Source organism: Arvicola amphibius, chromosome 8 (genome assembly GCF_903992535.2).
Source record: "Arvicola amphibius chromosome 8, mArvAmp1.2, whole genome shotgun sequence".
NCBI lineage: Eukaryota > Metazoa > Chordata > Mammalia > Rodentia > Cricetidae > Arvicola > Arvicola amphibius.
In genome coordinates, this window is record NC_052054.1 from 113,552,838 (window position 1) to 113,564,822 (window position 11,985).

Genomic DNA, 11,985 nt, shown 5'->3' on the forward strand with positions numbered 1-11,985 from the left:
CAGTGAAATATAAAACATTAAGTTATAGGCTGTGGGAAGAGAAGGTGGCAGGACTCAAGGCACCTCCCGATTGCAGTGGTTCTATGGGTGAGGATGGGGGAAGCTTAGATCAAACCTCTTCTCTCAGTGTTTTTGTTTGCTACTACTACATTTTTTTGAGGTTTTGTAAAACTGTTATTTTTTTTCACGATGTGAAACTGAAGGTCAATAAATTATTAGAGATTTTCTCTTCAAAAATAAAAGAATTACTTTGATTGGTATTAAATTGCATTGAAAACAAAAGAGACTAAAAAGCAAACACTGCTCTATGTTGGGGTGGACGTGGAGAAAGAATGAGTCCTTGAAGCAGAACGGAGGCAGCCGGGGAAGGCTCTGCAGTGGTCCTGCTGGTCACTGTGACCGCTCCATCTTTAGTTTATGCGCCTGCAGGAGGTCCGCCTTGTCTCCTTCTTCCCTTTGTGTTTGCCTAGAAATGTCACCAACTCTCCACTCAACCATCCCGCGGTTCCTCCAAGCTTTTCTGCCACTCCCTTTCTCCCTTGGCTTCGATCTCCTCTCCTCCTTGTCAGTTTCCTTTCGTGCATTTCATTAGCTTCTCTCTCTTTTCTTTTCCTTTTTAGCTCAGCGAGCAGTTTCGTGGTCTGTAGACTGCCTGTTGGAACAGCGTGGGATCAGCTTTCTCTATATTGGTAGGATTTCCTTCCTTCTTTAGTTGTTTTTTTTTTCTGCTCTTTAACAATGTGTTCCACATATTCTTTTCCTGCCTCAATCACATCCAGGGCCCTCTTCTTTTGTTCCTGATCCAGGAGCAACTTGCAAGCTTTGTCCACAGCCTCCAAAGCCTGTGCTCTCTCAGCATCATCTTCCGATGTTTTTGCCGGGATGCAGCTACTGAAACCTCCTTTTTATTTCTTCATCTGTCACTTCAGGACCTATCTGAAAAGCCGCAAATGACTTCAGGTTAAAGCAAGAGGAATCAGAATGAGTCAATCATCCAATCTGATTTTGGGCTTTGGAACTGAGTCTGTCTTCTATGCTTGTTTTATCCCTCTGTGGCCAGAAGGTCATAAATTCATCCTCCATGCTGCCTCCACTGCTGTCCAAAACCTTACTCTTCCCCAAAGCCACCGTTTCCCTGGCCAGCTACCATGTGACCTCAAGGCTGGTATTTTTAAAAATTGCTTCTCACATGGTGGCAATTTGTGGCCTCAGTTAAAAACCTCTGATATTATTGGTAATTCTGATATTCTGTGCATCTCTTTCCTCCGTTCCTAAATTCTGCTGTTAGGGACCACACTCATTACTTGTTAACTTTGCACACCACATTTCCCAATTAATGCTTTTAAATAATTTTCTTTATTTTCTTTCGGGGGAGGGGGGGCACAGGTTATTTCTATGTAGCCCTGACTGGCCTGGAGCTCTCTGTGTTGAGTAGGATGGCTCAGACTCTCAGAGATCCACCTGCTTTTGCCTCTCGAGTTTTGGGATTAAAGGCATGCACCACTATGCCCAGCCACTCCTTAAAGTTTAACTACTTCAAAAATACAGTGAATAAGATTCTATAAAATCACCTGTGGGTGCTGGGGTGACCCCTCAGTAAAGTACTTTCCTAGCACGTGTGAAAACTGTAGTTCAATCTCTCAGTTCAACCCCACATTGAAAAAAGTCAAGTGTGAGTATGTGCTTGGCACATAACACTGGGGAGGTGGAGAGAGGTGGGACCCTAGGGCTTACTAACCGATTTAGCCTACTTGACAAACATAGGCTTCCAAGAAATACGATGGGTGGTGCCTGAAGAATGAGAGTGGGGGGTTGACTGCTGGCCTCCAATGCACTGGAACACATATACATGTATACATGTTCACCTGCACGCACACGCACACACACACACACACACACACGCACGCACACACACACTCATACACTAAGTCTACGACTCTGCCATCCAGCATTAAAGAAGGATTCCGAGTCTGTCTTCAGTATTACCAACTGAAATGAAACTCCAGATGAAGCTGAAATGCACCTTTTTAGGCTCCTGTCTGGTTTCAGGGTTTTCTCTGTTCTGATGAAAGGACACAGCCATTTCCCGGCCTTCTACACCACTTTCCTTTCCTAAGAACCCAGAGACCACACTTATTTACGATGACGAAAACAGCTCTGGGGCAGAAGGACTCTCGGGTCCTCACAGGGAAGGATGCTGCCACTGTGAGCCTGAGTCCTCCGGCTGGCGCAGGAGTGTAGACATCCCGTCCACATCTTGGGAGGAAAAAAGTGGCTTAGCGAGAAGTTGGAGGAGGTAAGTTTTCACGCTCACAAAATGACTTGGGAATCACAGACCACAGACATGCACGGAGGAATGCAAAAATCCAAGGGCTGGAGCTATGTGGAACTGTTATTTTTCTTGGCTAAGACCGATCATTTTCTTCTTTCTCCCCTAAATTGGGGTTTTAAAATGTTGTTGCTACCACTTATTTCTCTTGGCATGTCCAATGACTGAGTTTCTTTGTTCCCACTGCCTTTTCCGTGGACCCTCTTCAGCTCCCTCTCTTGAGTAAATAATCTAGCTTTTCTGTGGCTTGTGGGGCAGCTTAGCACTCCCTCCTCGGGTAATTTTCCCCTTAGGCTCTGGGGTTCTGTTGACCATGCTCTTAGCACACGTGTGCTCCTTCTTTCGTCTCTGAAACGAAGAGTGTTTGGTTTTATTGTCGTGCAGTGGACAACTGTCTTTTCCATGTCTGCTCCTCCCTAAGCAGCTCAAGCTGGACTTCTGTTCTGATTTCACACTCTGTCCCTTTGGCAGCCAGCTCGGGGCTCAGCCAAATGTGCCAATTCCCTCTGCTGTCCCCGGTGTGGAATACATCTCTGCTGAAGCACTAAGGCCATGCTTCTGCTTTTGTTGTTAAGGACAAACAAGCAAATAAACAACCCAGAAATGACAACGGCCAAGGATCTCCGTGTCTTTTCTACTTTAATTTTTTTTAAATCATTGTGCTCCATACCACCCCAGATCAGCATGGCTACAAGTAATTTCTTCCGTCTAAGATTCTCTGTTCTTTGCCTGCTGCATACTCTACAGTTGTCAAATCAATTGTTTTTTGAGGTGGGAAGGAAGAACACATCTGGAGAGATCCATCATTCTACAAATATGCATGTCTTTTTTATAGGTTAAGGCCAAGTACAACGAAACCTGTGAATACAGAGGAAGGGGACCAGGGTCACCACTCTACCCACCTGAGAAACCGTGACTAGGAAACATAGGGATGGCCCACCTATTCTGAGGAGTGGTCTGCTTTTTTTTCAAAGCCTTCTGACTTTTAACATTAGAGCTTTGCCCTGTGTTCTGTAGTCTGGACATCGCGACTGTGATTTGAATCTGAGGAAGCAAACCTGCTTTGTCGGAGAAGGGAAATCTCTTTTCCTATCCCGATGGCTAAGCAGTGCTCACTACCTAGGAGGTGAAGGGAGAGCAGAGCTCCGCCCACCCAGGCAGCTTCTCTCCATCCACAAGGGCAAGACAGCTTTTAGCTAATGGGATCAGATGATGAGTGGAGTCCCCGGATCTTCCCATGTGTGTCTGCTTCACTACCAGCCCTGAAACATAAGCCAGGATGCTAAATTGGGTTTATGCTTAATGAGCCTGGTTGTATCATGTGTTCCAGAGAGAGATGCGGTGGCTGGGATTGGGGATCATGGCCATATTGCTTTATGCTCTTCCATCTTACTTTAAATTCCAACTTTTGGAATAGCTTCCAAATGCCATATAGTCATTAATGCTGTTTTCCTTTTAAAGAGTTCCATTGCATAATAATGAGCTGCTTAACGCTAACAGAAGCTGTGTCTCCACGCGAGCTGCAGGTTGCCATGTGCCAGACTCCTGTTTCACACGAGCTCTAAGTCTGCAGAATGCAAAGTTGCCACAAATATCCAAGTGCAGGATTGGGTCCCATATACAAGTATGCAAGGGAAGAATTTGGCTCATGCATATACTCTTGGAAAAAAAATTTTCCCATAGTTTTTCTTTCCTCTAAGGTATTGAATGGGCCAATATGTGTCCTCATGTTTCAAACATTTCAGCCCCCTTGAAACATTTTGATTGCTTCTCGCACTGACTTGAATTGCACAATGCTGTGTTTCAAATGATATCTTTTTCACTGGCTGCGTATAATTCCAGGATAAATTCTCTGCTTCAGACACCATGCCTTTATGTATGCAGCTTCTATTTTTACTCTGCCTCTTCTTTTGTTTTCCTTCTACCATTTCGCTCAACATGTTTTGAATTTGCGTAGTTGTTTATATTTGAGACAATCATACTTGAAACCAACAATACTTACTTTATTTAAAAAATATTTGTCTTGCTGCAATTCTCAAGTTTGGGACCTGGCACATCAAACTCAATAGAGAGAACACAAGCCTTGGGAAGATGTAAGAAACCCCTGATGCAATCAGGAGTGGCAATGGGCTGTTTTCACCCCGGGGAAGCAGTCTTCCTATTTTATTATCTTCTACACTTGACAATCACAGAAATATAACTGTACTGTTTCATCAGTAAACGCTGTACACTCTTATGTATATGAGGACGTTTGAAAAAGATGTGGGTGCTAATGGCCTCTGATGATTTCATTTCATCGCATTGATCACAATTATCAGATAAGATGCCCAGGCTTCCGAGATGACAGACACGAAAGAGTGTTCTAAAACAAAATACCAGTAAATTAACAGAATGTTTTATTCAAAAAATCAGAAGATCTAGACTCAAGTCTACTCTGTAAGCGTCAAAGGAATCATATCCAACTGTAGAATTGAGATATTCAGGAAGCTTGGCATCATCTTGCTGACAAAGTAGGATCAGACGCTAAGTTTCTCTGGTTCAACTTGCCTTTCTGGGGGAAATCCAGTTTCATGATTCTGCTTTCGGCTGAGACTCCCTGGAAGTGTCATTAATTTATGACATGAAGACAGAAAGCCTATTAATTCATCTGCTTCAATTAGCTTCTGCTTCTAGCTTATTCCTGCTTGTCCCAGATGCTTGAAACCAGTTTTCTTAACTTTGGAGTAGCAATCTTCTCTTGGCAGTTCTATCATCTCAGCCGTCATTTCTTGAGAACGTGTTAGGGAAGCCCAGCTCTATCAGTACAGCTGTGTCCGTGGCAAGCTTTGGGCCTGGCATTTACTGCCAACAAGCCAGTTTTCTCTGTCCTGACTCAGCAGCTGGGTCCCTGGAACTGAGTGATCCTCTGTTCTCTACCCCATTCTGATAGGTTCATAATGAGAGTTTCAATCGGCTTTTCGCTTATGGGTTACCACGAAGCAGATCTGAAACAAAGATGTGGGTACATGAGCTAATTAGGGAAATAATCTCAGGAATATAGGAAGGAACTTGCAAAGAGAGACAGGGAAGGAGGGATGTTAATGATGGAGGTTACCAGAGTGGAAAAGGACCCTCTGGAAGGCTACGAAGATAACAATTATGAGGTATAAAGGCAGAAATATTTCTTTAGCTACCAACTATCTCTTATGCTTTGAGATTTGTCCCCAACTAGACACTAACTCTAGATTTTAAGTTTTTACATTTATTCATCTAGTTGTGTGTGTGTGTGTGTGTGTGTGTGTGTGTGTATACATGTCACACACACACACACGAGGGCATCAGAGAACAACCTGCGGAAGTTGGTCTCCCTCTTCTACCATGTGGGTTCTGGCACTCCAACTCGGGTTTTCAGGCTTACGTAGCAGGTACCTTCGTCTAGTGAGCCTCCTCATTAGTTCTAGGTGCCAACTCAAGACTATTCCGCCTCCCTTTTGCCCTTGCCTGTGGTTAGATTTTAATTGCGAGACAGCCTGGGTAGTGGTGGCACACGCCTTTACTCCCAGCACTTGGGAGGTAAAGGCAGGCAGATCTCTATGAGTTCAAAGCCAGCCTGGTCTGCAGAGTGAGTTCTAGAACAGCCAGAGATACACAGAGAAACCCTGCCTTGAAAAATTAAAAGAACACGAACCAAACGAAACAACAAAAATAAATAATAACAGCAAAAACAACCAAACAAAAATACCCACAAACAAAAAAAAACAGCAAATCTCCAGGACTGAAAAACAAACCAGTGTTAAGGGTAAGAAACTCCAGGCAAGTTCAGGAAGTGTACACGGTGGCACATAGTGGACCATATCTGGTGGAGCAGGCCTTTTGCTTTCATCACATCCCTTTTAGACAAAAATATTGTTATTTTATTTTAAAAAAATTGTTTGTGGGCATACACAAATGACTGCCTGAGTTTTATGGAGGCCAGAAGAGGTTGTTGACTCTCCTGGCTCTGGAGAAACAGGCCGCATGAGCTTCTGTCCACGGGAGTGGGAAACTAACCCAGGTTCTCTGCAGGAGCCTCATGAGCTTCCAGTCACTGAGCCACCTTCCCAGCCCCCATTACACTGATTTTTTTTAAACAATCTGATTTAAAAGGCCCAGTTAGAAGCACCTGTTGCCGGGAGTTAGAAAATATTTTTGATGGAGAATTTATGCCCAGGGGGTTCTATCTTTCTGGATTTCTCTTGTCCACCAGAGGCTATACTTGGGCTTCCTGCGAGAGTATTAAGTAGCCTTTTCTATCAGGACTGAGAGCTAAATAGTGTAAGAAACAGACACTGAAGGGAAAACCAGAGCCTGGGGTGGAGATCATGAAACGTGTAGCTTAGCAGTCACTGACGGAAGCCCAAGCTTTCTGAGTAGCTTTGTAATTTAGCTCTGAGAATATCTCATGTCTTGCAACGCAAGTTTTACAACTTGCTTTTTATGTATTCTGCACATCTTGACTGGCCCCACTACGAATGATAGGATATGGCTGCTATGCTGTGAGCCTTGTACCCCTTGTTACAGACATGTTTATCGGCTTGATGGAAGGCGATGCTTTTGCCTGTGTCTTGAGCACAAAGAGTTCGCCAACTAGACTTGATGTTCAACCGAGCTAGACCCCTGCAAGCAGAGCAGCACCAAAGGCTTTATCGACTGTTTCTAATTCTGAGCTGGGGAAGTCTGGGTAATCTAAATGAAACTCACATATGCATCGTTTATTTGTAGATATGGTTATATAGGAGATTTGTAATGAGTTGTATATGCTTAATTTGAATGCTTGGTAAATTTTGGTTATACGCTTATGCATATGGTATGTGCATTAAACCATCCTCAGAGTTGCCTTTGGTTTTAAAGTTTCGGTTTAAGATCCTGCTACACATCTGGCTGTCCCTTTGTTCCCAGGCAGTGACTCATTCTGATCGGATCTTCTTACACCTCCAACCTTGCAAGGAGATACAAGAGAGATTCAAGAATTAAGATCCGGACATTGATGTTTCTATATAGGAAGCAAAAGTTATCCACTAAGTCACAGAATCTTAGCATTCCGTGCTGAAAACGAACTTTTAAAGAAAATTAAATGAACTTGTAAGGAAATTAGAAAATAGCAGCTTATGGAGAAGCAGTGGTTTCCTGAAGGCCATGGGGATAATGGCTGACTTTTAACTTGGAGAGTATCTTGGTGATGGACTTGCACTGTTGATAACGGACTGTCGTGATTTTGATTAATGTCAGTGTCTGGCATCATGTAAAGCTAAGACCCTTTCATGGATTCCTTTCAACACAGTGGAAGCTACTGAGGCCATAAATTTCTTCAGCTGCAGCAGCTGCTGCGCAAGACAGTTGTAAAAATTCTCTCTTTATCCTCTGCACTCCTCTGAAGAGCTTAGTACATTAGGAACTTTTCAACTGCCCTTTATATGTTGAAGGGACGCCCGGTGGCAGCATCTTTCTCCAGAAATCAGCCAAGAGAAGAGGGATGGCAGATGCTGGAAGAAAGCTAAGACTCAGGCTGCTAACTTAGGAGAAAGGTATTTATACGAAGCTTTCTATCCTAGCCAGATGAAGCTATGCAAGGAAGACTGGGTTGGCAGTTGGCAAAAGGAAATATGAGGCTAGAAGTCACAGTAAACACTCTTCTTTGTTTTCTCCCCGAAGAGTGCCAACACATTTTTAATTCTCAACAGACACATTATACCTAGAGCTAAACAAGGTACAGATTTATCTCTCTGGGGATAAGTACGCATCGACTCTGCTACAGTTCAGAAAGGGATTGAATCATTTATTCCATGGTCAGTAACAAACAAAAACACAAAAAGAGAAAATTGTTCCTTTCGTATACCATAGATCCTCTGACTGTCTGCTTTTGTTTAATAACTACCAATGTTTATAACTATCAATGTTCTCTGACTTCTTGTCAAAAGAAACCCCCAAACCCACTTCACTGTACTTAAAAACATCCAAACAAAGGCAACATGCTTCTTTGATGCAATGGTGATGGTCTTTAGAATTGGACCCTGTGAGGGGTTAGAATCCTTGTGTTTTCCTTTGCCACATTCTAAAGGCTGAATGAAGTATTTAAAATACAGCAAGCTAATAAAAAACACCACATTCTCTAAAGTAAACAGGGCAAACAGAGGACTGGCCATGAAGGTACAAAAAGATGCTGATCACTATATTACAAGATAGGGGGAATAAAACGAATGCAGATCTATAATGGATGATTTAATCTAATGCATCATTAAGACCCTTGGAATAGTCAGGAGTAAAAGGCACCTGCCACCAGGAAACTGAAATCTGAAAAAAATGTCATTGCCCTTGATTGCAAGTGGAGATAATTGAGTTGCAATTACTGAGCAAAATTTGTTGAGTGACAGTCTAATAAACTCTGCTGGATGAATATCACATTGTTACAAATATAGCTTCTGATTTTCCTGCATGAAGCAGCTTAATGACAATAATTAAGTGGCTAGCAAGATGACTCAGTAGGTAAAGCCAGTTGCTGCCAAGACTGTTAACCTGAGTCCAATCCCTGGGTTTTTTTTTCTCCTTCTTACATGGAAAATGGAAAGAACTGACTTTGGCAGGTTTTCTGCCCCAAAACTGATAAATGGATAAAGCATGGATGAAAACAATAGCAAAAGAGTTCTGGTGCATTCCACGAGGGTGACTATAGACAATGAAGTGTGATAGACACTTCCAAAAGGTGAAGAAAGGATGTATGAATGCTTTCGCCATAAAGCAGTGGTTCTCATCCTTCCTATTACTGCGACCTTTTATTACAGTTCCTCTTGCTGTGGAGACCCCAACCATAAGTTATTTTAATTGCTGCTCCATCACTGTAATTTTGCTACTGTTATGAACTGTAATGTAAATATCTGATATGCAGGATATCTGATATATGATCCCCAAGGGGTCATGACCACAGGTTCAGAACCACTGCCATAAAGAGCTATTCAGGTTTGAGCGAATAGGTATGTGTAACCTGCCTTAACAACAATATTATATATGCATTTATTGAAATGCCATGTATTGTCCCATAAGAGTATACTCATTTTCATATATCAGTTAAAATTTCAATTTACTTTTAAAAAAGGTTCTAAAACAGTCTCCATTCTGTGCTTCCTGATACTTCTTTTAGGATTTATGTTAAGAGTGACTTTTAGGTATGTGAACCTAAGTAATATTTACATTAAATACTTCTCCCTTTGATGAAGGTTAGTCATGGGGTATGTTAAGGTCATCTAATGTAAATATGTTTGACTTTCCCTGTGTAACTTGAACTTGAATAAGTATTTCCAGTGTAAAAGACTAAGAGTTGGTGAAGAATTTTCTTATTGCTCTTTTTGAGACACTTAGCTTTCATGGGGTGGGATGAAGGGTTTCACATAGATGAAGGCATTTTTTTTTTCTACCAGAAGTTAAGAGATTTGTCCAAAGTAATATATCTGTTGATGGAAGTTCAAGTTTACTATCCTGTTTCCTCTTTTCATGCAGAGAACCGAGTCGTTCCCTCTAAGTGATTTACTGTGTAAGAAAACTTTTTTTTTCTTTTCTTTTTTTCTCTTTTCTTCTTTGGCTAATCACAGTAATTAACACAGCATGTTTAAAGAGACTGACTTGACTGTGTTTTCCAGAATACAGGGGAAATGATTGCTGTAAGACTTCTATTTCCATTTGTAAACTTTCAAAATCATTCCCTTGCTTGTTTCTCTGGACACCTGGATGAGAATGGCTCAGCGAGACGGCGGAAGCCTAAAGAGACCAAAACTCTTCATCTTCTCTTCTTTGGACATGTTCTTTCCACAGTCGATAGAATTGAGAATAATCATACACAACAGGGGAAAAGTGACTAGTTTTTTGGAACGCTTCAATGCCCCTGGAGAAAAAAAGAAAAAGAGGTCAGAAAAGATTCCTCCACTGGAAATAATTACTCCTCAAAAGCTATAGGATATTTTTTAAATTGTTAAAATTCTGTTTTAAAAGATATTCTCGAAATAATTTCCTTGGTTTAATCATTTTACTTCACAATTTCTCTTTTTGGGGATTTTTTCCTTACCTGTATTTTCCTCAGGAGCATACTTTTATTAGTGTAGGCCTCCATGTGACAGGACTTATTCTTAGGAAGAAGAGAGAGAGAGAGAGAGAGAGAGAGAGAGAGAGAGAGAGAGAGAGAGAGAGAGAGAGAGAGAGAGAGAGAGAGAGAGAGACCCCTTTACGGACATGTTCTAGTGACCAGAGTACCACCCACTGCAGTAACAAGCTGGATTCCAAGGCTTTAACATGTGGGCCTGTGAGCCTCTGGAAGACAACCCCTCCACAGCATGATCATGAACTATCCATGGGGCCCACAGTATTCTGTGAGTCAGGAAGGCACAGAGGTACAATAGGATTGCATTGCTTTGTCTAAATGTTTGACACTTCAGCTGGAAAGACTGGAGATTTAGTGATGACTGAAGCATGGGAAGAATTGAAGGTTTCTTGACTTACAAGGATGACAATTGATGCTAGGGATTTCTTGAATAGGTTACACACCTGTATCAGTTCCATGCAGCTGCTTGGGCTTCCTTACAGGACGGTGGGTGGTTCCCATGATCAGGACTCTTGAAACAGCCAGGTAAAGCCTGTATTGCCTTTGATAACCTCATATAAGACATCACACAATTCTACTTCTGCCATTTCACAGATTCAAGGAGAGGGCATGGAGATCCACCTTCACAGGAGGCATGTCAGGGAAGAGTATGTGGATGAGAGACATTTTTGAAGTCATTCTTGCAAAATATAATCAGCCGTAGTTTCTCTTGCAGCCTGATTCTGAACTCGTGGGAGAAAGGAAGGTTGGAAGAAGCTCCAGACAGTCCTGGTACTTATTTCTTGGCTTCTCAGAAAGAGAAATGTGCCCCCCTCCTAGCTCATTGTCAACCCCCAGGAAAGAACTGTGGATGGGCAGCCTGGATCATGTTTTCCCAATTGCAGATGCGGACAAACCTACGTTAGGCCAGGGATAGTTAGTTCTAGAATGGGAACCCATCTCTTTGATACCAAAAGAAGAAAGGGAATCCTAGCAGAGAGAAACAACCCATGTTCACTCCAGGTGGCTTCCTTGATCACTAAATGATATACAGTCTCTCCCCTTTTATCTAAACAAACCCATGAACCACCAGGATGCCTATATTTTCTCTGTGATAATGCATATGTGACCACAAATTGTTTCTTTACTATCTTATTTGTCCTACTAGCATGTTTTTTGTCCATTGAAGCCCATATCTTATTTGACCCTCTCATTCCAGGTGAGTGTTCTTCATATGTGATCTCTGGACCAGTGGCGTTAGCATTCCATACATACTTGGTAGACTTCTGACTTCTTAGACTTCTTTTCCAGCCCTACTGTATCAGAAATGGCAGGAATGGGACCTAGCATGTCATCTTTGAACAAACGTGCTGGTGGCTCTGCGGCAGGTTAAAAACTGAGTGAGGTTGTTTCAGATGCTTCCAAATGTTGATAGGCTATGGAATGTATGTGAAGCGTCTATCATTGTAATAGTTCCTTTTCTTGTTGTGACCAAAAAAACCTGACGATTTAAGGGAAAAGGGTTTGTTTGGGGTCATGATTGGAGGGTGCAGTCCATTATGGCAGGAAAGGC

At 42.2% G+C, this 11,985-nt stretch overlaps 1 pseudogene; it reads right to left on the reverse strand.

Annotated features, from left to right (window-relative positions):
* Window positions 1-415: 415 nt before the first annotated feature.
* LOC119821962 lies at window positions 416-11,762 on the reverse strand (annotated as a pseudogene).
* Window positions 11,763-11,985: the final 223 nt, after the last annotated feature.